General features: G+C 37.5%; 1 protein-coding gene across 8 annotated transcripts in view; it reads left to right on the forward strand.

Annotated features, from left to right (window-relative positions):
* The window catches only part of LOC144576666 (uncharacterized), a 489,614-nt gene that overhangs the window by 342,071 nt on the left and 120,327 nt on the right, over window positions 1–27,216 (forward strand). The gene's annotated exons all lie outside the window — the stretch shown is intronic.

Genomic DNA, 27,216 nt, shown 5'->3' on the forward strand with positions numbered 1-27,216 from the left:
GGAGGTTGCAGTGAGCTGAGGTCGTGCTTCTGCACTCCGTCTTGTGCAACAAAGAGAGAGAGAGAGAGAGAGAGAGAGAGATTCTGTCTCAAATAAATAAATAAAACTGCAAAAATAGAGTCTAAAATTAAAAAAATAAGGAATTTCAGTTTAACAATTATATTTTAGCAGAATCATATAAAGAGCAGAAAATACAACTAGAGTGGAAAATGGCAGTCTTTGGGGAGCAGGACTGGGAAAAAGAAGATACTTCTCGCTCGTAATGTAAGCCTAAGAATACAATTCCTTTAGAATATTATATCATGCATTTCTTTCATAAAATTTAATACATTTTTAGGTTTTTTTAATAAATACATGTACACAGATACTATATACACTGATATGTACTCATGGTTTCCCCAAAGTAGACAAAAATGTGTATTTCAAAGGTTGACTTTTGTGTCTGGCCCTTGTGGCTCAATAAGGAATTAGTAATTAAAAGTAAAGATAAAAACTGCAAATACTTTTGCACCAACCTAATCAAAAATGAATGAGAAGAGCTCACTTTAAGTCAACTGAAAGTAGAGGTTGATGAGGAAGAAACATTTACTTGTCTTGTAAGACTTTTTTTGTCACTCAACTGCAAATTCCAGAGTGCTGTAACTGGTATGGTCTAAGGGAGAGTGGTTTGGTAGAATTGGGCAAATACAGCTTACACAACTTACAGGTATATTTTTCCAATCTTGACCAGCTTTCCAAAATTTGGAAGCTTTAGTGTTTTATTTTTCCAATGCCAGTCCCCAGAGATTAGGGTCTTCCTATAGTGAAAGAGGGTCGCCTTGAATACACCTGATGATTTGGCTCCTTATATTTCACTGGTTTTGAATATCACTATATCCTGAGTAGATCCACATAATCACATTACATGTGTTGGATCAAACTAGATATTTCAGAGGGAAAAATCTTGTTTTCATAATGAATATTCACTTAAAATGAATAAATATATGAGTAAACATACTAGGATCAATATCTGATCTATAATAACACAGTAGCTGACAAAAGCACGTAAATAAGGACAGCTAAGCGCAGCTAATATGGATTCAGGTGATATTCCCATCACACTGCTCATTCAACTTTGTGCCACAAGTTTTCTTGGCTTCTTATGACTATTAATTGAAACATGTATAAGGAAGTTTTTTGTAAACAATACATATAGCAATTAATTAATTATACTTTGTGCCATGGAATGTAGTGATAAATGTTCAGAATAATATACTTTGTAGGAATGTAGTGACAAATGTTCAGAATAATATACTTTATAGTACCTTTAAATAAAAATTGGTCATAATCTTGATGATTGCAGCATTGTTTCTGTGTCTGATTTTGATAATAAAATTTATCAGCAACTTGTTAAAAATGTAAATAACTTGTTAAGTATTTCCATCAAATGAGCTTTCTTCATGTGAAAGACCTAGAAAGAGTATTTAAAATAAAATAGAGAATCAACCACTTGGACATGATGACTTTATTGCTATATGGAAACAGACTCTGCTCCTTTCAAAGTCATTGGAATATGAGTAGGAAATCGTGCCCATCCCTCCAATTAGTACAAACCTATACAACTTCATATTTCATTATCCATAACCATTCTTCAGAATACATTGGTTCTTTGCTTAGGATTAATGGACTTACACTGTTCTTAAAAAAAAGAAACTAGGACAAAAAATGAGAACTATGAACATAGAGATGTCTACCAGAAAGTTGATGAAAGCTACGGGTGGACTCTAATCTGGCGAAATGAATCAACTTCACATTCTCTATCAGATCTTTTTAAAAAACCTTCACTTTTACCTATCTCCCCAACCATCACAAACAGATGCAGCTATGCCCAGATATATGGAAATAAAGCACTTTATAAGATACTTTATTGCTAAACTTAATTCTCGTTCATTCTCAACAGAATTTGTTGCATATATGCAGAAATAGTTTCCAGAATACAAATATACTTGATTATTACTGGTATAAAAGTTAATGATGAGAGACAGGAAGGGAAAACACAAAACTTCATAAACGGAATATACCTGAATGTTCACTGGCTTGCTTTGTGTTTTCTTGTTTTTGTTTTTATGTTTTGTTTGGTGTTTTGGTTTGAGGAGGCAGGAAGGCATGCAGGTTCTAGCAAAGGAAGTCAAAGACTTAGAGATGAATTTATGAAAATATGACTTTTCCGGATGACTGGCTAAGGACATCAATTATAATATGTTGGTCTATATTAGCATAGAAAGAAAACAGAAGTTCCAAGTCCTTAATAGCTTAACAGAAAATAAATAATCATCCACTACGTTTTAACATTTACAAACAAAAATCAGAAGAATGAAAAAATTTGTTATTCATTAAATTCAAAGTACAGTTATTTTATGATTAGATTACATGTAGCCAACAATTCTTCAGCAAGAAGACTGTCCTTTGCTTTTTATGTGTTTGAAACAGAAAAATCCTTTTATTTCACTCATTTTTAGTAATAACAGCTACTGTTATCTCTAAAGCCACTGAGGCATCGGACATTTTACAATTTGAGTCAATGAAGTTATAGAGAGAACAAGCAACCTACAGTATATTCAAAACAGTGTAATAAAACCCCAATTCCCAGATGAAGTCTTCCAAACAAGGAAAATCACAGGTACAATGGCAGGAACATGATGTGTGAGAAGCACTGATCATGCTATGAGACGAAGAACATAGACTTAGAGGTCAGAAGTGCTTGGCTTAAGTAGAAGCCCTGCTACTTGCTTGAAAAGAGTGCAGCCTGGGGAAAATCTCTTGAGCTTTTGTAGCTGAAACATCTACTTCTATGCCTGTCCTTCACCTTCCCAGTGTTATTATGCAGAGTTCAAATAACACATAAAACTGCATCACACTTTATAAGGTGTTATGCAAACAACATACATAATTTTTCGTTCTTGGGTAAGACTGAAAAAAAGCTGAATTATAGAATCAGCCTGAAAACTTTTTAACCTAAAGTGTAATAAGATCCTGTAATTAGATCCTGTATTAGTTACTGTAGAAAAGCAAATTTCCTTTACTGCCATTTAATTGTTTATAACAATATTCTGAATAAAACCCAATCTGATTAGTTTCTTTGAATGATTGTGAAGAAATTCAGTGTTATAGGTAAAATAATTTAAAAATTTTATTTTCATCCTTTTGGTCTGGGTTTGGCAGATTTTAATGGCAGTAAGACAAACTTTTAATGAACAGAGAAAAACAGGTCAAATAGAAAATATTATGTCACATAAAAATAATAGGTATTTCTTCTTATTTAATACACATTCAGTATTTCCACATGGATTTTCAGAATTTCATCATAAATACTGATGAAGAGACCAACCTCACTTCCGTTATTGATTACAGGGAATTACAAGACTGAGAAATGTTAAAATATCCAAACATTCTAGTCTGGAGTTTCATTATTATCTTTTTTTCTTGATGACTTCCATTTAAATTAATTACAATAATTACAAATATCCATCTAGAATACTAGAACTAATAAAGCACTTTCAATTCCATGAGTTCATTTAACACCATTCTTATAACAGTCATTTTGTGTTGCATATTACATAATACCTGAAACTAAGCAATTAATAAAGAAAATAATTATATTTCTTACATTCTGGAGGCTGGGAAATCCAAGGGCATGGATTGGAATCTGGTGAGGGCCTTCTTTCTGATGCAGTTTCTCTATAGAGTCCCAAGGTAGCAAGACCATCAATGGTGAGAGGGCCGAGTGTGCTTGCATGCTTGCTCAAGTCTTTCTTTTCTTATAAATCCATCAGTTTCATTTCCAGGATAACCTATTAATTCACTAACCTACTAATCCATTCATGAGACAGAGCCCTCATTATCCAATCAACTCTTAGAGGTCCCACCTTTTTATAATGTCACATTGAAGATGAGTTTTCAACACTTGTAATTTAGGGGACATATTCAAACCATAGCAAAATACTTACACAATCAAGTATGGCAAGTTTTATCACAGTGACGACTGTAGTTGCCTATAGCACAGCTTTTAAGGAAGAAGGAGTAATTATGACCAAACCTTTTGACAGACAGGCCTGGGCCCCTGGTCATTGCATAAGACTGCTCAACTGTACACTAATACTCAAACTGCATGTTCACGTCAAACCCAATTGTGACTCAATGTAAAGAACAACATTGCAACAACCTGAAATCTCATGTCTATGTGTAGATTAATAAATCACCTGGACACACTGGCCCAGATCATTTTATAGTCCCTTACAAACAGACAGTATTGTGCCCTGCCTTACATCACAAGTGTCTCCAGCTTAGGAAGTACGTGTTTTCTGCAGAACATGCAAGGCTACGCACAAAGTAAAAAGGTTAATTTTCATTGACTATATTATCATAAGTCAGTAAACATGGGCTTTAGGCTCCTTATTAGAAAGACGGCTTAATAATACCTGCTCTTACTATCTTATATGTTCATATGTGAAGGTAATGATGTTCCACAAATATTAGGTGGTCTTAATACACTTTTGGCTAGACCCCATCCTCCTGACTAAGCTGGCCTTTTCCTTTAGACAATGCTGTCTGGCTTAATATCATTCAAAGCACTCAGAGGCTACTTCATCCTGATATTTCATGAGATGAGCTACAAGCCCCAACCAACACATTTTCTTTCCAACAGTCATGTCATTGCTGCCTCCTTTCCCTCCATGGATCTGAGTCCACTTAAGGTAAAAGGCATATCATCACAGATGTAAACAATCTTCATCTCTCCTATCCCCTCGCTGTGAGAGTAAGAAGTCTTTAAATAATGCTGTCCTTAGATTAGCAGGAAAAAAAAAAGAAAAGAAAAAGTATATTCTCTCTTCTGGGTTTTCCAGAAAACCAGTGATACCAGCACAGCTACAGGCATAATCCAGTCATTATTACATGTATTCATATTTGAGTAGATAGTTATTATTAGCTGGTTCATTCCTGAAGCTGCACCACCGTAGCTACCACCAATGTTCTAGATGATTTTCAGATTACTTTCTGGTCTGAAATCCAGGGTTCTGTGTTGGGTCCTGGGAATGACAGCAGGAGTTGGCAAAGTGATGAGACAGTTGGGCTAGCACAACCAAATTAAAAGACAGTGATGGATTTTCCTTAAGCTTTCAAGTCATAGTGTTTAGTCAAAGCCAAGGCTGCACGAGGATGGCTGAATCTGTCCTGGCTAAAATGCTTCAATGAACCCTCAGCAATTTGGGTGTGCCAGACACCCTGGCATCACTCAGCTGCATCATGAACATGCATGCACATACACAAATGCACACACAGATGAAAAATATGTACCCTCAGTAACAGAGATTTAGCAATTACCAAATATATTTAATCATGTAGGATATCTCATTGGGTTCTTATACCTATCAAAGTTATGATTGTTAGACTCGCTATACTCTATAACCAAAAAATATATGATCTACTGTTTTCATCGAACAATAATTCTGTAATGTCTCCAGGGTTTTTTGTCTGCACATGTGGCCTCACGACATGCTGTATGCTTATGGTAATAACAAAGTTTTATAAATTTTCTAACTACTTTGTTAATACTTTGAAAGCTAACTCAGACTTTGAATTAGATATTTAAAAATTCAAATATCAACACAGGCATTACTTTCTTCAAATGAACAAAAAAGATGACCAGAAAGAATATGCAATTTTTTATTTTTTATTTAAGGAGCTAAAGACTATGTAAACAAATATATCTAGATAACCGTAGTCTTCTAATAGTTGGAATAGTCACAAGTATTATTCTCCGTCATCACTGCTTGTGCTATTATCAACTGAATACTTACATCAGAAATGGACCAAGTCAAACTCTAGATATACTTCCTCTTGACATCTTGGGAGGAACAAATATAAAATTGGAAGAAACCCATTCCAAACTGCCTATGAGATAAAAAACACTTTTCAGTGAAATTGATGCAAAGACATTGGGAAGCTACAGAAAAAACTGCTTCATGCATTACAGAAGATATGTATTTTCTTCTATTACCTTTTGTTGATACCATTTTCATCAATAAAGGTCTTTGGCTGCAAATGATACAAAGAAAACCCTTTTTATATCATAGTGAGAACAACCTTGATATAGTTCCTCTGGCTTTGAATTATAATGTATGTCATCAGTAATGTAAGTTGTTATAATTTACTTCTGACATTAAGATGTTGCTTTAGGGCATATTGTTGCAAATGTATCCTATTCACTTTCTTGCCTTCTAAATGCCCTTCATGTTTCAGTAAAACAATCCAATCAAAACTAAAGACCAAAAACACTGTAAAACAAATCAAGCATACAAACGGTTTCTAAGCATTCCCGTTATATTTTAGTCTTTTAGCCAGAGGCTCTAAAATTTCTTAAGCTGTATATAGTAGTTTAAGTTGGCAAACGGGGCACAGAAAATGTCATCATGAATATTGTTTTCAGTCAGGTTCTGAAGGATTGCAAGGAAATACCTGGGGGATAGTAGAATTATTTGGATCATGAGAAGCCACCCCAGGTACAACTCTCAAAGATCATATTCAAGGTGAATTAACCACATGCCCTCCTCTTGGTGCAGGGGCCTTGTGACTGTAACCTCACACTGGAGCTAGCAGCCAAGCCCACTGTATCCCCCCTACTGAGACGTTCCCAATAAGATAGAGAGAGATCCCTTCTGAAGGGGTCGATTTGTTTGCGGTTGGTGGCAAAATAATTCAAAGCTGTTAAGAGACTTCCACCTATAGAGTCTCTGGAATATAGACTAAAAGAACAATTACTGATAGTTTTTTTGCGATGATTCTCACTGTGTCAACTAGACTGGAGTAATTATGGCTCACTACAGCCTCGACCTCCTGGGCTTAAGTGATCCTTCCCCCTGAGCCTCCTGAGTAGCTGGGATTACAGGCACGTGACTATCACCTGGCTAGGATTTTTATTATTGTTGCTAATAGTGATAACTAAATTTCTGAAGCAGAACATTAATTCAATGTAGAAAATGATTGCCAGATGTTCATTGTAAAAATGTCAGGCCACCAATAGGAAAAGAGGTGACAAAATTTCTTTCTGTATTGATGCCTTCCATCTAGAGTCCAAGGGGGATTTTAATATTATCAAGTGAGATAATTTAATATTATTTTTAAATACTCTACTTTCAGACAAATAATTTAGAGAAAGTATGTGTGTATAAACATATGTATGTGTGTATAATTTTCCACTTACAAAATGACCTCAGAGTTTGAGTCCTTGTAAGTAACATCTTTCCTAATTTTAATTTTTCTGCGGAGTACGTAAATCTCGTGAGACCCATTCACTATCACTATCTATTAAGCATCTGCTTAGCATGAAACAGTGCTGTACTTGGTACTGGCAATGCACCAGTGAATAAAATAGACATGGTCTTTGGCCTCATGGAGCAAACATTCTACTTGGGGCAGGCAAATAACATAGAAGTAAACAGATAAAGAAGATACTTTCTGATAAATGCTATGAAGGAAATAAATACGCTGATATGATTCAGCGTGACTAAGTGAATGTTGTTACTTTACACTATCAGAAAGACTCTTTCTAGAGAAGTGACATGTGAATTGAGATTCAAATAGCCAACTAAATCTGTTCGGTGCAAGGACCAAGTATTTCAGAGGATGTACAAAGGTATAGGGAAGGAACAACTTTGGCACGTTTGAGAAATAGGAAAATGCATAGGCTATGGTGGCTGTTGCCCAGGGAGCAAAAAAAAGTTGATATAAGAGGCAGTTAGGGGCTGAAAATGTTGAGGCTGTGGAAATTGTGGATTTGGTTTTGAATTCAATAGGACATTGTGGAAGATTATAAGAAGGTTAAACACATCATCTTAGGTAAGGTTTTAAAAGATCATTCTAGTTAGTTTTAGATAATGGCATAGTGAGGCAAAAGTGGAAGGAGGGAGAGAGGGAAACTATTGGATTAAAGAAGAGAGATGAAGTAGTGCAGGCTGGAAATGCAGAGAAGGGTCTGGATTTGGGCATGTATCAGATATAGAACCCCCAGAAATTGCTGACGGTTTGTGCTAGACACAATTCTACAGTCGGGTCTAAAATTCCTGGCTCTGAGGAGGTATGCATGCCTTGTATACTCCTACCCTGGAGTGTGAACAGGACCTGTGACTATGATGGGATACTCATTCCCATGACTACAGTATATTTATTGTATAAGACTTCCTCATCACACACTGAAGAGAAATTTTTCTGCTGGCCATGTTGTAGCAGGGCCATGTGGCCAGGACCTGAGCGTGGATGTCCTGTAGGTACTGAGAGTAACCCTAGCTGGCAGGGACCTTAGCTCTACAGCCACAAAGATCCAAATTCTACCAGCAATCTGAAGGAGTTTGGAGGAGGGCCCCAAGCCTCAGTTGAGATTGCAGCCCACTGGGCACTTTGATGGCAGCCTGTGACACCCTGAGCACCAACCAGTGCCCTGACTCCTGATCTGTGGAAACTGAGAGATAATAAATTTGCATTATTTTGAATTGCTAATTTTATAGTAGTGTGTTGTGTGGCAATTGAAAACGAGTACATGCTTTGTAACAGAGAAGATCAAAGATAGGGATAAAGCAGGAAGTTTAAGATTCCTGGCTTGGTTTCTAAATACCATCCTCCGCTAAAAGGAAGAGTGTCCCTTGAAAAAATAGCCAATTCTGGGGCTAAATCAGGGAATTAACAAAAAGATCCATAAACATATTTTTGTGTTACAAAGGAGGGAAGTATTCAAAAAATGAGGGGATATATCCAAAGAGTCATTGGACCAGATTGGAGGGGACCAATAATGAATAATGGTTTATGACCCATTAAATATCAATTCATAAGTCTATTTTATATAAATGAATGAAGAGACAAGTAAATTAAGGAGAAGTGATGGTTCTTTCTTCCAAAAGAATACCAATATATTTTGAAGGGGTTATGAATGTGGAAAACTCACCCTTTGATAACTATCATCGTCATAATTGGTTCAGATGGGAGGTATGAATGGATGCTAAGATTCTGGGGAGGAGACTTGATAGAAAGTAGTAAATCAGTCATGGTCCAAGCAGGAAAACAGAACTGCAAAAAGATTACATATAGAAAATATTTGTGTATAAAAACATAGACATATATATGATTTTTGACAGGCACTTAGCCTTCTGGAATTATGCAAGTCAGTTAAGCAGCTTAAGCAAGCTGTTGTCTCTGGGATGCTGGCGATATAAAGTCCGAAGTATAGGCTGTAGGAAAAGGGAAATAGGTATAAATTGAGTGGCAAACAGAACAAGCTGAAATCCATAAGCATAAGCTGCAGATCAGAAGATGGACTGAAACCTGTGTCAGTTCTTGTTGCTTCTGCCTGTGATGGTATGGACATCCTGCAGAAGTCAGGACCCTCCTACCTGGCTCAGAGGTCAGAGAAACTGAAAAGGAAATCAGGAGAAGGTGAGCAGTTGCACTGTGGCTCCTGCACACCAATGAGCTAAGCCAGTGGGTGAGTGACAACGTGAGAGTTGCAGAATGGCTGCTGCTTTACTTCCACCCACTTAATTGCCAACAGGAAGGTCTTAGTAGTCCAAACTAACTTGAAACATTCTGGGAAACATAGTTCAGCCTAGCCACGTTAACACATGACTAAGCACCATATGCCACCATTGTTTTAGATGTCGTGTATCTTCCCACTAAATACTTATGAAATACAAAGGAGAAAATGGTGGCTTTAGGGTGAAAAACCTGGCAGACACCAATCTGATGTTTACAGCACCTCTTGTGGGAAGAATCACCCTGTGGGTGTTCTGATGCCCCGAGAAGGTTACAGCTTCAGTTCTGTGGTACTACTGCCAAGAATGCATCATTTTTCTGGTCCTGAGGAAACCTCAGGATGCCACCTGAGAGACATCCTACAGAACGAAAGATTTCTACTCTTTAAAACCATCAAGGACACAAAAGGAAGGAAAAAGCTGCAGAACTTTTCCAGACTGAAGGAGGCTAAAGCAACATCAGAACCAAATGCAAAACTTGATTTTCAATGGCATCTTTGACCAGAAAGGGAGAAGAGATCTAATCAAGATCATTGAAAAAATGTGACTGGATTTCAGGTTTGGGTTATTTGATGCATCAGCGTAGATTTCCTGTTTGGGATGATTGCATGGAAGTCACGTTGGAAACTGTCCTTGTTTGTGGAAAGTAAACACTGTAGATTTAAGGAGGAAAGGGTCATGTTGCCCATAGTTACTCAGAAAAATAAGAATGATAATCATGTGTTGTATGTATTTACAAGGAACGAGACATGGAGAAAATGTGGTGAAATATAAACAGTTGGGGAAGCTAGGTGAAGGAGATCCAGGAGGTCTTTGTGTTGTTCTTGCAATGTTCTTATTTTATTTTATTTCATTTTATTTTTTAATTATACTTCAAGTTCTGGGGTACATGTGCAGAATGTGCAGGTTTGTTACATAGGTATACACGTCCCATGGTGGTTTGCTGCACCCACCGATCCATCACCTACGTTAGGTATTTTTCCTAATGATATCCCTCCCCTAGCCCCTCACCCCCTGACAAGTCCCAGTGTGTGATGTTCCCCTCCCTGTGTCCATGTGTTCTCATTGTTCAACTCCACTTATAAGTGAGAACATGTGGTGGTTGGTTTTCTGTTTTCTTGTTAGTTTACTGAGAATGATGGTTTCCAATTGACCCAGGTTCCTGGGAAGGACATGAACAATGTTCTCTTAGTTTAAATTTACTTCAAAATAAATTAAAAAGAGAATAGTAGATGGTAAATTAATAAGAACAGGCAAAGAAGAAGACAGTATTGACAAGAACTTTTCCAATTCTGTGACTTGGAGGTTGAGAAGTGGGGAAGGACTAGTAGAGAAATTTGGTGTCAAGAAAGGATTTTTCAAAGATGGGTGATAGAATTTGTTTGTAAGTTGATGAAAATGATACAAGTGATTGAGAGGGACACATAGTGCATAATGTCAGGAGCAAAGTCCTGGCAAATCACCATAATGTACCCAAGACAAGTAGATGGATGATCTTTGAGACAAGCTGAAACATTTGATCTTTAAAACAGAAAGGAAGCATTTTCTTGCTTTTATTGATTCAGAGTTTACTCTTTTTTTTTTTTTTTGAGACGGAGTCTCTCACTGTCACCACGCTTGAGTGCAGTGGTGCCATCTTAGCTCACTATAACCTCTGACTCCTTGGTTCAAGCGACTATCTTGCCTCACTGTCCCGAGTATCTGGGATTGGAGGCACGTGCCACCATGGCCAGCTAATTTCTGTATTTTTAGTAGAGATGGGGTTTCACCGTGTTGGTCAGGATGGTCTCCATCTCCTGACCTTATGATCTGCCTGCCTTGGCCTCCCAGAGTGCTGGGATTACAGGCGTGAGCCACCATGCCCAGCCAGAATTTATTATTTTTTTTAACTACCTATGAAAAACTTAAAAGCGGAAATGTTGACAGCCATGATAATTAGGAATTAATTTTGAAAAGCCTAAATCAAAAATGAATTATAATTAACTTTTAAAATCAAACATATATGTGTCCATGCTTAAGACTTATTTCATTACTTATTACAAAGAAAGCTAAAACAAAAAAAAAAGCTAAACATGTACAGATCACTTCCAGCCACCTGGTACACCCAATCCTGGAGAACTTCTTACAGGGCTTAATTGGGAATCAAGGCAAAGACTACAGCTGGGATCCTAAAATTCACCCTACGGACTCTCTGGAAATAAAATAGTTGTGGGTTGTATCAACAAAAATGACTTGCATATGAAGTTCACATGCAAAAAAGGCCTAGCAGGAAGGTGAGCCTGTCCCAGTTCTGGGGAAATTTGCAATTCAACTTGGTCAAGTTACCCAAAGACTTGCTGACTTATGCTGTTGACTCCACTCTCAATTTTTCAGAAAGCTGAAAACCAATTTTCATTTAGAGTGGAAAAATGCTTTGATTTGACTGGGAGTGTGTGTGACTAGTAGAAAAGAACAATTGGAAAATTACACTTCAGTGTCTCATATACCAATTTCTTGAGGCTTTATTGAAATTTGTCATTGAATCATCTTTTTCACAATTACATCACAAATTTGGCATTTTAAAAACTTGGCACATAGACATTAGTTACTACTTTTATTTATTCATCAAAGCATGGGCTTTTATTTAAGTCCACAAAATTATCCTTCCAAAGAACTAATAAATTTTTCAACATTCCTTCCTTACTTTTACTCATAATCTTTTCTGTATTTCTGTTTTTTCTTAAATATGTTAAATAACTATCTGCTTTACAAACATTCTGTTTCCAGACTCTTGGCTAACAAAATTAATTGCTTCTATCTATTTGACATGTGTACACAATGCTATGTCCACTAGTATTGTGAATTACACCGTGATGATTCAAATGGGCCGTGGCTTAAATCCCAATTCTACCACTTGATCCATTCTTGACCTTGGAAAATGTACTTATCTTAAGCTTGAATTTTCTCTAATATAAAATACAGGGGAGGTTGCATCTTGTGATGTACTTAATGGGTGTGTTCCTTCTATAATACAACTTTCCCTGGGGTTCCACTAAGTATTTTAATTCTTCCTCTGGGATTTTACCAGGTAATTAGTTTACATTACATGTATTAAGTTTACTGATTCTAAATACTAAGACAGAAGGAAGTAAACTCTAGAAATGCAGGGACTCTGGAATTATTCAGTTATCTTACATTTGTCTCTAGCGTTTTTTCTAGTTATCATAATAATATTTAGCAGATAGTTAAGGGGTTACCTTAGGACCTAATTCCCAAGAAGGTTGTCTAGCCCTGTGGTACATTCGTCATTGGGATGTTTTGCAAGTTAACAAGAGCATAAACCTGTAGTACCTATAGAGGTTTTGCACACAAGAATGTTCTCAGTCAGTAATGAATTATTATTATTGTTGTTGATTATTCTCAATTATTCCTTTTACTAAAGAGCATGCTATTCTCCAGAACCCAGCCAAATAATATACTTCACTTGGGCAACAGAATTTGAAAACTGAAAAAAGTGTAAAATTATTTCAATAACCTTTGCAAACATACAAGGACTCCAAGTTAGGAAATCTCACTGGGGCAACGCCCAAACTAACTACCTTTCTAACCTCCTCTAGCACTCTATTTAGTAGAGTTGCTCTGCTGTGTTCCTACACTACTTTCAACCAGCCTTTCAGATGGCCTCTCATTACCTTGGCTCAATTGTCGATAAGTGCGTACATCAGTCTACCTTATTATGACTTCTCTATCAGTCACTAGAGGATCTCCAGAGCTTTTAACCACACAGAAATCATTGCACTTTTTGAAAAGCAGCCTAATACATATGATTGTCAATGGCTAGCAGTGAAAACCCTATTGAGGGCCATGCTAATAGTGGCCAATTAGAGTACAATGAAACCTGACTTTTTTTTTTCTTTCTTCAATTTTTTTTAAATTGCATTTTAGGTTTTGGGGTACATGTGAAGAACATGCAAGATTGTTGCAAAGGTACACACATGGCAGTGTGATGTGCTACCTTCCTCCCCATCACCTATATCTGGCATTTCTCCATGCTATCTCTCCAGCTCCTCAACCCCCACTGTCCCTCCCCATTTCCCCACTACAGACCCCAGTGTGTGATGCTCCCCTCCCTGTGTCCATGCATTCTCATTGTTCAACACCCACTTATGAGTGAGAACATGCAGTGTTTGATTTTCTGTTCTTGTATCAGTTTGCTGAGAATGATGGTTTCCAGGTTCATCCATGTCCCTACGAAGGACACGAGCTCATCGTTTTTTATGGCTGCATAGTATTCCATTGTGTATATGTGCCACTTTTTCCCTGTCCAGTCTATCATAGATGGGCATTTGGGTTGGTTCAAGGTCTTTGCTATTGTGAACAGTGCTGCAATGAATATTTATGTGCATGTGTCCTTATAGTGGAATGATTTATAATCCTTTGGATATATACCCAGTAGTGGGATTACTGGGTCAAGAAACCTGACTTTTTTCATTTAAAACAATTTTTGTCCAGCTTCTTAAAAACAATTGTTAAAATAACCTAGGAGGGTATAGGATTCTAACACAAACAAATGAAAAGCAGATTTGTAAAACTATGATATTTGTGCTCAATTATTAGATGAATAGAATGAGAGTGTTTAAAAAATATTTCATTGTTTTCTCACTACTAGTCTTCATCAACTCCTGCCAGGTGAGGCTATACAGCAATTTGGGATACTACCTCTTTAGCTTTTCTACAAGTGCTTGAGCTATACTTAGTCATTCTGAAGTTGGAAGAGATTTGAAAAGTTCTGGTAAAATCTTTCAGATTGGGAGCGATGGCTTTAACCTTTCAGGGATTAGAGAGAAGGAAGGACAAGGTATAACTGTGACTGGAGTGTCCATTGAACCGTGGATGATTTATAATTTCAAGGATAAAGGTGTCAAAAACTGATTGTTTTTCCTTAGCCTGTCTTGGGGTCTTGGTGTTTGAATTAAACACACGCAACACGAGGATGGAGTATTGTGTGAACCAAAATCACAGTATGGTTTATGTGAAATTAGAAGAGCTTAGTTCTTCATGCAGTTGTCTTTTCAGGGCACTAACAAAGCTTTTCTGTGCAGTCATCAGTACCAAATTATTCCACTACTCACTTACATGTATGCTAAAATTGCGTAGTTTCTTTCAATATTTTCCTGGGTATAAAAGTCTGGAGGAGGTCACTGCAGCAAAGTTGTTCTTACATATTTGATGGCCCAAATTTTCTGATTTTCTATACCATGTTGAATCTGCCTGCTTTTAATCTGTTGGTCAATTTAACAAATTGCATTTATTTTTTGTTTATCTATGTGTTTATTTGTAATATTTTGTGAATTTATTATGTTGCTACCAATTGCAACCTCCTAGTATAAAAACTTTGAGGATGTAGCCAGAAGCCTGTCCCTGCATTCAACAACAGTTTAGTGATGATAACAGACAAATAAACTAGGGATTATAACAGTGCTGTATGGGCTCTGGTGAACAGAGCGTGTGGAGGAATGGGAGCACAAAAGAGGACAAACTAATTCAACTTCGCCTTGGGAGGTCAGAAAGGCTTCTTAGAGGAGTAAACCAAGTTCTAAATACTAAATACTTAGATGTTTTACAGAGAATTGAAGCAAGAGCACAGGTGTGTCTATAAAATCCATAAGATTGTTATTTCATATTAATTTCTCTTCTATCCATGTTTGTGGATTAAACTGAAGTACTGTATTCATTCACTTATACTGGGAGGTAGGTAAGCAGAGCAGATCTCCTCACGACTTTTAAGAGTTCCTCAAACTGAAATGGAACCAAGAGAGGAAAAATGAGTGTCATAAATGCCAGAAATTGAGAGTCATTAGCTTCAAGTCTGTGATTTTAAGTTCCATTTCTTATAGCAATCATGGTTCACGGGTGGCTTTAAATAAACAAACTGGTTTAAATGGGACACTCAGGGGGTTCAGCAGCATGAAGCATCAATCCACGGTTAGCTAAACTTATTTCTCCCATTCTGCTCCCCAGTGAGAGGATGAAAAGAGCCCTGACTCTTTCCACTGAAAGAGCAACTTATTTAAGACAATCTTAGTCAAATCAATTAAACTCTATAGGCATTGTTTCCTTCATTCATAATAAACAATAATACAAAACTACTCACAGGACTGTTATAAGAAAGATTTATAATTATGTTAATTCTCAATAACAGAGTGATGCACATAGGTGTTCAATAAATTATAATAATTGTCATTATTAGTAGTATTGTCATTATTTAGAAAGTTATCCCAACTCATGCTTCAGAATTTTATGGAACAAGTTATCTCCAAGCATTTTTTAATGATTCACTGTAGCAGTTGTAAAACAGAAAGTAAAAGTTAACATATATATTAAACTTGCATATACATTATACACATTTTATACTAACATATTTTTACATTTTAAAAGATACACGAAAATTATATTGAGATTTAAATAAAAAAGGATTCAATTAAGAAATAGATGCATGCCTGTAGTTCCAGCTACTTGGAAGGCTGAGGCAGGAGACTGAATCGAGCCCAAGAATTTGAGGCTACAGTGAGCTGTGATTGCACCACTGCACTCCAGTCTGGGCAACACTGTTATAATCCCCAGTTTACTCTAAAAATAACAATAATAACAATAATGATAATAGTAATTAGAGTTTCTAATGGGAATATTGGTGCCCTAGAATAAGATCCCCATATTCTAGCCTCTTTTGGAAGACTTAAGCAGAATTCTAAGACTGTCCCCATGACTTCTTCCCCCTAGTGTTGTGCCATAATTAGGTTACATTATATGGAAAAATATTTTGCAGATGCAACTAAGGCCACTAATTAGTTGATTCTGAGTTAATAAAAAGAGATTATTTAGGTGGGCTTGAATTTTATTACCATTATTGTTATTATTATTTTTAGAGTAAACTAGGGATTATAACAGTGTTGCCCAGATTGGACTGTAGCAGCTCACGGTAGCCTCAAATTCTTAGGCTCAATTCAGTCTCCTGCCTCAAGCCTTCCAAGTAGCTGGGACTCCTTGAGCTGTTTAATTATGGATTTAAAAGTCAGAGCCAAGAGTCAGAGAGGTTCAAAGTATGAAAGGCATTTGACACAAGGAAGATTCTCCATTGCTGGAAGAGTACATATATCAAAGATACAGTCAGACTTTAGTGACTGTCTGCTAACATCGTGTAAGGAGACAGGGACTTCAGTCATACAACCACAAAAAAACTGAGTTCAGCCAACAACCTAGGAAGTTTGAAAGTAGATTCTTCTTCAGAGCATCCACACAAGAACTCAGTCTGGCTGACTCCTTGATTTCAGCCTGTAAGGACTGGAGCAGAGAAATCAGCCATGTCATGACTGAGTCCTGATCCTCAGAAACTGAGATAATAAATTAGTTTTGTTTTAAGCTTTTACCTCTGTAGTAATTTGTTCTGTAGCAATAGAAACCTAGTACGAATAGGGAAATGTGACCTGCCATTTCCGCAGCCTACATACTCTAGAGAGAATTCTGTCAAACACCATGTTGTTTCCAAGTAACCAGAGCTCTAGGTAACCCTTCCCATTCAGAGTGACAGCCTCTTCAAAACAATACTCAATGATTATGAACAATTTACAATCAATGGTAAAGGCAATTTAGACCTGTTTCCAATAATAATATCATTTTATTATTTAAATTAATAATTTAACTATTATCATTAATAATATTTAAACGGCCAAGGTTCAGCAGACATTTGAAGAAAACTGATAGTGCAAACTAAAAGGCTTCATATTGACTCCAGAAGAAGTAGATATAATTTGAAGAATAAAAGGTAACTTTCAATAACTTCAAACTAGCAAATTGAGATGGATTTAAAAGGAGAAAAGGCTGCTATAGGAAGATAGCAAATAGATGGAGCAAGATGGTGGACTAGAAGTTCTACCAATAATTCCCCCACTGCAAGGGTGCTAATTTAACAACTATCTATACACACACACACACAATAAATCTTCATAAGAACTGGCTGGGCGTGGTGGCTCACGCCTGTAATCCCAGCCCTTTGGGAGGCCGAGGCAGGTGGATCACGAGGTCAAGAGATCGAGACCATCCTAGTCAACATGGTGAAACCCCATCTCTACTAAAAATACAAAAAGTTAGCTGGGCATGGTGGCGTGTGCCTGTAATCCCAGCTACTCAGGAGACTGAGGCAGGAGAATTGCCTGAACCCAGGAGGCTGAGATTGCGGTGAGCCGAGATCGCGTCATTGCACTCCAGCCTTTGTAACAAGAGTGAAACTCCATCTCAAAAAAACAAAAACAAAAACAAAAAATCTTCATAAGAACCAAAGATCAAGTAAGCACTCATAGCCCTGATTTCAACTTTGTATTACTGAAATAGGTACCGAGGGGTAGAAAAAGTAGTCTTGAATCATTGATGCTACTTTCATCCCACTCGCAACCAGCAGTTGGTAGCACCTCTGAGCCTGCAAGAACCACAGAGTTACTGGGCTTGGGGTGCCCCCTAAAGCGGATACAGCTTTGATCAGAATCACCCATACCCTTTTGAATATCTGGAAAGATTTCCCAAGAAGAACAGGTACAAACAAGCCTAGACACTGAAGACTACAATAAATACTTAATTCTTCAATGCCCAGACACCAAAGAACTACTAGCATCACCTCCATCCAGGAAAACATGACCTTACCAAATGAACTAAATCAGACACCAAACTAAAACAGTCAAGGTGTCAGGGGAAAAAGCACTCAGGGCATATAACATTGACCTAGAAATGTTATTCTCCGCTAATTAGGCTGTTGAAAACACCTGTTGTTACCTGAAACCAGTCTTACCTATACCTACTGAAATAACTTACTGCAACTAGGACTAATTTTAACCACTTGTCGCCCACCAACTAGGACTAATTTTAACCACTTGTCGCCCAGCAAGTAGATTTACTTTCTTTTTATTGGCCACTTCTCAGAATCTGTTGCTGGCTTCTCTTCTGCTTGACATCTAAATGTAAGAATGCTTCAGGGCTCCTTCTTAGCTATTTTTCTTCTCTACCTACCCACCTCTTCCCTAGATAACCTCATCCAGTCTCATTGCTTTAAGTCTACAGTAACCAGAATAGTATGGCACGGGTATATAGATATATAGATATATAGACCAATGAAACAGAACAGAGTCCTCAGAAATAACACCACACATCTAAAACCATCTGATCTTTGACAAACCCGATGAAAAAAAGCAATAGGGAAATAATTGCCTATTTAATAAGTGGTGTTGGGAAAACTAGCTAGCTGTATGCAGAAAACTGAAACTGGACCCCTTTCTCACACCTTATACAACAATTAACTCAAGATGGATTAAACACTTAAATGTAAGACCTAAAACCATAAAAACTCTAGAAGAAAACGTAGGCAATACCATTCAGAACATAGGCATGGGCAAAGACTTCATGACTAAAACACCAAAAGCCAAAACTGAGAAATAGGATCTAATTAAACCTAAAGAGCTTCTGCACAGCAAAAGAAACTATCATCAGAGTGAACAGGAAACCTACATAATGGGAGAACATTTTTGCAATCTATCCATCTGACATAGAGCTAATATCCAGAATCTACAAGGAATTTAAATAAATTTACAAGAAAAAGACAACCCCTTCAAAAAGTGGGTGAAGGACATGAATAGACACTTCTCAAAAGAAGACATTTATATGGCCAACAAACATATGAAATAAAAACCTCATCATCACTAGTCATTAAAGAAATGCAAATCAAAACCACAATGAGATACCATCTCATGCCGGTTAAAATAAATAGTGATTATGAAAAACTCTGGAAACAACAGATGCTGGAGTGTTTGTAGAGCAATAGGAATGCTTTTACACTGTTGGTGGGAGTATAAATTAGTTCAACCATTATGGAAGACAGTGTGGCAATTCCTCAAGGATCTAGAACCAGAAATACCATTTGACCCAGAGGTCCCATTTCTGGATACATACCAAAAGGATTATAAATTATTCTACTATAAAGACACAGGCACATGTATGTTTATTGCAGCACTATTCACAATAGCAAAGACTTAGGACTGACCCAAATCCCCATTTCTGGATAAAGAAAATGTGGGACATATGCACTAGGTAATACTATGCAGCTATAAAAAAGGATGAGTTCGTGTCCTTTGCAGGGACATGGATGCAGCTGGAAACCATCATTCTCAGCAAACTAACACAGGAACAGAAAATCAAACACCGTGTGTTCTCACTCATAAGTGGGAGTTGAACAATGAGAGCACATGAACACAGGAAGGGGAACATCACACATCAGGGTCTGTTGGGGGACTAGGGGCCAGGAGAAGGATAGCATTAGAAGAAATACCTAATGTAGTTGACAGGTTGATGGGTGTAGCAAACCACCGTGGCACATGTATACGTATGTAACAAACCTGCATATTTTGCACATGTATTCCAGAACTTCAAGTATAATGAAAAGTAAATAAATAAATATAAAGTATTAGAAACAACTTATAAATATGCATCTCCAGTCTGACCCCTACTGAAATCCCTAATGAGAATAACCTACTGTCTGTTTAACATCTCCACTTAGATACCTTTTGGGCATCTCCAATTTAATGTGGACACCACAGAACCATTAATTACCTCAACACTTTGACCGAAACTGGCTTCCCTGGGCCTTCCCCATCTCAGTAAACAGTATTATTCACTGTCTAGCTTCTAGTACTATTTTTATTAATTTACTCACATCCAGCATCTAATTCATCTGTACGTTTTGTGAACTTTACCATTAAAAACATATCCCAAATTAGTCCAATAATCCCCATCTTTCACTTGAATTGTGGCAGTAACTCCCCAAGTTGCTCCTCTGCTGCAAACCTGCCCCCACATCCATTCTCCACGCATCAGCTAAAGTAAACTTCAGGAAGGTAAATCAGACCATGTCCCTACATGTGCACATCATGTTTAATCCTCTGCAAAGACTTCCCATTACCCATAGAATAAAACTCAGACTCCTTGCCGTGCTTAAAAATCATTGTTTGACTCCTGCCACCAAACTGATTTCATCTCTTGCCACTCTCTCTTCTCTGCTTGCCTGTCCCTTTGTTTCTCACTCCCACCTCAGGGCCATTGCACTAACCATTCTCTCTGAAGTGAAAAGTCATCTCCTGAGAGGTCTTTCCTGACCATTTGGTCTAAAGATCACTAACTACTCCATCACTTGAGGTCTGTTTATCTGCATGACTCTTACTTTTACATGCTTTTGTTGTCTTTTTTTGGTCTTACTCCAATTCTTGAATGCAAGCCTTGTGAGAGCAGGGAAGTCATTTGGTCATGTCTTTATGAGCATCTCCTCAGAGCCTAAAAGAATCCTGGAGTATAGCACATACTCAGCAAGTATCAATTTAATAAATGAATGGAAGTTGAGTTGTTCAAACAGGGAGTAGAAAAGAGGGAAATGGAAGGATGCCAATTTCTTAAACGTACAAGTAGAATTTTAGGAAGGGTATAATAATGACTAAAAATAAAACCTTTTCTTATATGTGTTATTTAAAGTAAAAAGTAAACCAATCAAATACTAAACACATAGTAAAACTAAGTTTCACTGCGAGCATTAAGATAAGGGGTGTTATCTTCTCCAATGGAATACGTGAGCTATTTCCTTATCTTCACAGTGACAGGGATAATGGTTATGTTTATATTTGATAAATTGGTTAATAGAGATATAAGCATGTTTAGAAATGTGGAATAAATAGCCAGAAGAATTAAGAGCAGATTTTTTTTTTAACAAGTGTGAGGTGGTTTTGTAAGATCTTAATATTAGGAGAGACTCAGTGAAGGTTGTATGAGAACTCTTGATACTATCTGCAACTCTTCTGTAAATATATCCCAAAATTTAAAAATTATATACATAAAAAAGCAAGAGTTTGATAAAAGCACTAGTATCTTGAGCATAAGACTGGTGATAAGGCAGGTAAATATAGTTTTCATTTTATGCTCTGTTTACTATTTCCTTTTCTTCTCCCGTGTACATGTGTATAATTGATAGTGATGATGATAAGTTAAAGCTTTAGAACAAATCTTTTTGTAAAAAATGCTTCATTGAAGTGTAATTTGCCTATATTAAAGTTCATTCAGTGTTAATCTACAATTCGATAATTCAATGAAATGTAATGGAAATTAAAACCACCATTTTTGGATGATTTTAATGTCGCATGTCACACTTCCACTAATATATATGTGTGTGTGTGTTTGTGTATCTATATATATATGCAGTACTTGTTAAGATGTTTGTGTAAAGAGCATCATCACTGGTATGAAAGAAAACAAGCAAGTTGGAAAGGAAAGAGAAAGGGAAGGAAAGAAGGAAAAGAGGAAGGAACTGAGGGAGGGAGGGAGGAAGACAGAAGGAAGAAGAGCTTTATGAGTAAGACTAGGTCCTGGACATGCTTGATTGATGTTCAAATGCGTCTTATAAACACGTGAAAACGACGAGGAGCTGCAAGAATCTTCACGATTGGATGCAGCAACGTGATTCATTTCACCTGGAGCAGTACACCAGCTGGCTACTGCTTTCACTGAGAGAATCTAGTTTCTAAATAAAAGATAGTAAGAGGCAGGCATATTGTTGGGACCTGGTCTAAAGAGATGGGACAGAAGCAGAGCTCCAGGGCCTGTGTGCACACTGCAAGTGGAGCAGATAGACAGGAAAAGCAGAGTGTAGTAAGATTAGACAAATGAAGTAAGAATTAGGAGAAAAATGTCAGGTTAGTTAATGGATTCTCACAAGCACTGGTTACGAGAATCACTATATTTGTTCTTTATGCTGCTGTAACAAGTTACCACAACCTTAGTGGCAGAAACAACATAAATTTAATATCTTACAGTTCTGTAGGCCGGAAGTGTTACACAGTTCCCACTCAGTTAAAATCAAGCTGCAGGCAGACCACACAGTCTCTAGGAAAGAATATCTTCATTTTTTTCTAGAGGCTGTCTGCATTCCTATGCTCATGTCCCTTCTGCCCTCAACACCAACATCAGGTTGAATCCTTCTCATACTGCCATCTCTTTGGTTCTCTTCCATCATTGTTATCATCTTTCTCTCTCTGATTAAGCAGAGGCAGAAAGGGCCTTTGCTTTTAGGCACTCACATTATTAGATTGGACCCACCTGGATAACCCAGGCCGAATCCCTTTTGTCACATAAGGCAACATACTTACAGGTTCAGTAGGCTGAAATTATTCAGCTTAGTATACCTCTCAAGACCTATAGGTTTCCAGGTTCCCAAACTCTGGACTTCTAAGACTCAAGTACATATTTATGGGGATTGTATTCCTGTGTGGATCCAGATGGTTTTAGGGTCTGGGGGGCATCCTTGTAGGTGTCCTACCTCAATGCCTATAAATGAATGCATTGAGTCAGGTGGGTGGGCTGACACAGAACAAGCATGGTGATTATAATGATCATTTGAAATGTTATTCCTTCCGCTTTTATCATTTAAAAAATATAATATTTAGAAAAATCAGCTGCTACCTGTATATGAGGTGGCTTTTTATATCTAATTCTCTAAGCAACCTGGTAATTATGAAGATGAGAACTGCACAATGAAATTTAATTTCATGAGGATAATAACAAGGAGAAAAATTCTTTTTTTTATTTTCAAGGAGGATTGGAAATTAGTCCTTCCCATCCTCCTCTGCAGTTTCTAGGCTATGCTCTATTAATGGATTTTTATCTGTTTTATAAGTAATTTTCTTAATATTTCAATGGTCACAGATAGTCAGGATTGTACGTCTTCTCAGGAAACATATATTTCATCAGTGCTGTCACAGTCTAGAGTCCCAGAGCTTGTAGACTGATGTTTTTGCCCCTTCTTGCTATCAGACATATAGCACAGAAATAAATGTGTTTGTCTATTGGAGACTTTAATGAAATTGAAAATGTAGCAACATTTTTCAATGTCAATAATCTAATTTTCTTGTTTAGATGCTAATGTTGGTTTTTCCTGAGAATTTCATCCTCTAATTGTGACTCATAACTTTTTTTCCCCTTTATCCAAACACTGCTTCTGAGAATCGCTTGAATTATGCAAGGCAGTTTCCAGTTCCAGATAGGAGAAGATATTTTTGTTTGCCTAAACCTATAGCATGAGATGAGAGTAGAAGAGTGAGAGAAGGACTTGAGCTTTATTAAAAACTGTTTACTAAGAATTTGAAGGTTTACATAATGCGGTAGGCACTGAGCTGATAGCTGAGCAACTTCTGTTCCTGGTACTATATTTTTATTGGCTGGTAGGGCAATTATTTCCATTTTACTGATGAAGAATTAGCTCAAAGAGGCAATTAACTTGCAATTAAAGTTAGTATGTGAGGCAGAGTTAGGGTCACATCCACATCTGACTTCAAACCTCTGCCTGCTTTTAGCACCTCTCAGTCCACAATACTCCTGCTCGTACTTATCTTCCTACTGGGGCTGAAGAAGTATAAGAAAAGCCCTGCCTTTCCTTCCTTTCCATCTCAGTTTCTATATCAAATCTGAATTTTACAGTTTGGTGATTCAATAGCACTTTCACTAGGCAAAGACTAGTTTATGTTCCCATTCTAGGGTATTAAGAATTTAAAAACAAACAAACAAAAACCAACATAAAATCAGACCTAGATTAATTCATGCTCTCTTGTGGCCTTTTACTACTCATTATTATTTTCTTCTTCCCCTCTCCCTTCCTTCCTTCTCCTTTCCTTCCCCCCACCCCCACCATTATAAACAAACAACAGTTTTGTTAGTGTTTGCCTAACATCTTTTGAATAGCTCTTCCATTTGGGAGACATTCTCAACATTATGAACCCGGCTTCCAGAGGTGGGAGCTGAATTCATTCCCTCACTCTCCCTGGCTGTCTGGGTGCAGACAAGGGAACTGGGCCACCTGTCAGACATACCCATAAAAAGATTTTTTGAGTTAGGAAAATAAGATAGAAGTTTACTTGCTCTTATGGAAAAGTAAAGATCTATCATCCTAGGCTGATATCAAGCTTTACTCTCAGAAGTCCATAGAGACGCAGCCTCTTTTCAAGTGATTATTTCACAGCCCTAGGGAATGTGACTCATCTTCACTATCCTAAAAGCTAACACAAAATAGTCCTATTTTCCATTGGCCTAAACTGAATCACATGGCCACAATTTGATTAAAAAGAGGCTAGAAAATGTAGTTTTTACTCTGAGCAGCTGGCCATGTGACCAACTAAATGTTTTATTACAATGAGAGATGGAGTGAATGTGTGTTTTATGTAAACAGCCATCTTTCCTGCATAAGAGAGCAATGTGATGTCATAGACACTCATTGAATCTTTCAGCAATTAGTGGTTCCAAGCGCTTCCAAGCACTTGGCTCTTCAGAGACATTTAATGTCCGAACTTAGGCTGTGAGATTTCAATAAGCTCAGATATAGGTGACACATGTTGACAGCAGTGGTTTTTTATGGGTCATTTTCATGCATTCAGCATCGTCCAATGACTCTCTGTGGCTCTTTGGACCTCCTGATAATACTGTCAGCTACTCAATATCCTTAATACATTTGATCTCTACCAAACAAACTTAATTAGGTACAGTCTATAATTGCAGCTAAGAACCATCTCCTTACCAGTTCCCTTACAAACATGACTATAAATGTTTGTTTTTTTCAAACTCAGATACCCAAACTGCTTCCTTTAAGAGGAGAAGTTAATGAACAACAGCTTTTTCGTCTTCCTTTCCATCACCTCAGAATTTCTTATCATTTTCACTAGCCTGCTTTCTGTTCTCTGTCCCTGACAATGAAGTGTCCCTGCCCCGTATCTGAGATGAGTTTTCCAGCCTTGAGGTTAACCTCAAGCCTTCTGCTTCCTCTGGAATATTGATCTAGAATTCCTTCAACCCACCACACACACACACTTGCATCTTAAATCTCTTTCTCTCCCGTGTCTCTCAGCACACATACGTCTTGGCTTCTTCCCTAACTCTCCCTTCTCTCCACACGGCTAATTTTTGGGCTGCCATTCCACTATTCTGCTTTCTCTCCCATTTCTTCACCATTCATTCACTCATCCCTACGGCTTTTATAATCTTGTCTCCACACCAGATTACAGGGCTGAAAGTGCTACTTTCTCAAAAGTCATTCCCAAACTCCTAATATCCAAAGGAATATGTTTTCTTACTGGTATTCTCAAATTTGCCACGTTGGCACTGACAAACAGCTCCTTTTTCTTAGTAATAAGTCTTCTCCTAGATTAGGGACTTAGTATTACACTGATTCTCTTACTTTGCCCAAATAGCTGTTTCACCATCCTGTGCCACATCTGTGCTTCCAATGACATTGCTTTTTTATTTTATTTTATTTGTTTTCTAATTTTATTTGGGCTCTGTGGTACATGTACTGCATCCTGCAGGATTGTTGCATAGGTACATACATGCTATGGTGGTTTGCTGTCTCCATCCCCCACCTCCCTGCATCACTTAAATCAGGCATTTCTCCCGGTGTTATCCCTTCCCATCCTCCCTGCCTCTCCCTTGCTGTCCCTCCCCTCCCCTCTCCTCCCCTCCACCCCTCAACCTACCCCCGTGAGTGTTGTTCCATTCCCTATGCTCAAGTGTTCTCGTCGTTCATCACCCGCCTACGAATGAAAACATGCAGTGTTTGGTTTTCTCTTCTTGTGTCAGTTTGCTGAGAATGACTGTTTCTAGGTTCATGTCTCTACAAAGGACATGAGCTCATCATTTTTTATGGCTGCATAGTACTCCATGGTGTATATGTACCACATTTTTTTTGTCCAGTCTATCATTGATGAGCATTTGGGTTGGTTCCAGGTCTTTGCTACTGTAAACAGTGCTGTAGTGAACATTTGTGTGCATGTGTCCTTATAGTAGAACAATCTATAATCCTTTGGATATATACCCAGTAATGGGATTGCTGGGTCAAATGGAATTTCTATTTCTAGATCCTTGAGGAATCGCCACACTGTCTTCCATAATGATTGAACTAATTTACACTCCCACCAACAGTTTGATACCATCTCATGCCAGTTAGAATGGCAATCATGAAAAAAATCTGCAGACAACAGATGCTGGAGAGGATGTGGACATCACTCTTTACTGATTTGCCCAAGTCAGTTTGCTCAGTGTCCTCTTTGTCTTCCCTTTCCTTTAACACAGCCATGCAGTCAGTTGTCAAGTCCTGCCAATTCTCCCTGCTATGCATTTCTCAATTATCCTTAAAATCCCTTAGTGGTTTTTCCCTTGTTCTCAAATTCATGTCCAAACTTCATAACATGACATATGATCTGGTTCTATTTGCCTCTCCTATTTTATCTCTTAAAGGAAACCACCCCCTATATGGACTATCTTTCTTTTCATCCTGGAAAATCTTAAAATTCCCATTTACTATGTATAGAATGGTATTTTCTTATTCTTGACCTGAGTAAATCGTCTTTCTTTTCTTTTTTGAGAAAAGTTCTCACTCTGTCACCGAGGCTGGAGTGCAGTGACATGAACATGGCTCACTGTAGCCTCATCACCTTAGGTTCAAGCAATTGTCCTGTCTCAGCCTCCTAAGTATCTGGGACCATAGGTGCACACCACTGTGTCTAGCTAGTTTTTAAATGTGTTTACAGAGACTGAGTCCCATCACGTTACCTAGGCTGGT

This window comes from Callithrix jacchus, chromosome 6, assembly GCF_049354715.1.
Source record: "Callithrix jacchus isolate 240 chromosome 6, calJac240_pri, whole genome shotgun sequence".
Classification (NCBI taxonomy): Eukaryota; Metazoa; Chordata; class Mammalia; order Primates; family Cebidae; genus Callithrix; species Callithrix jacchus.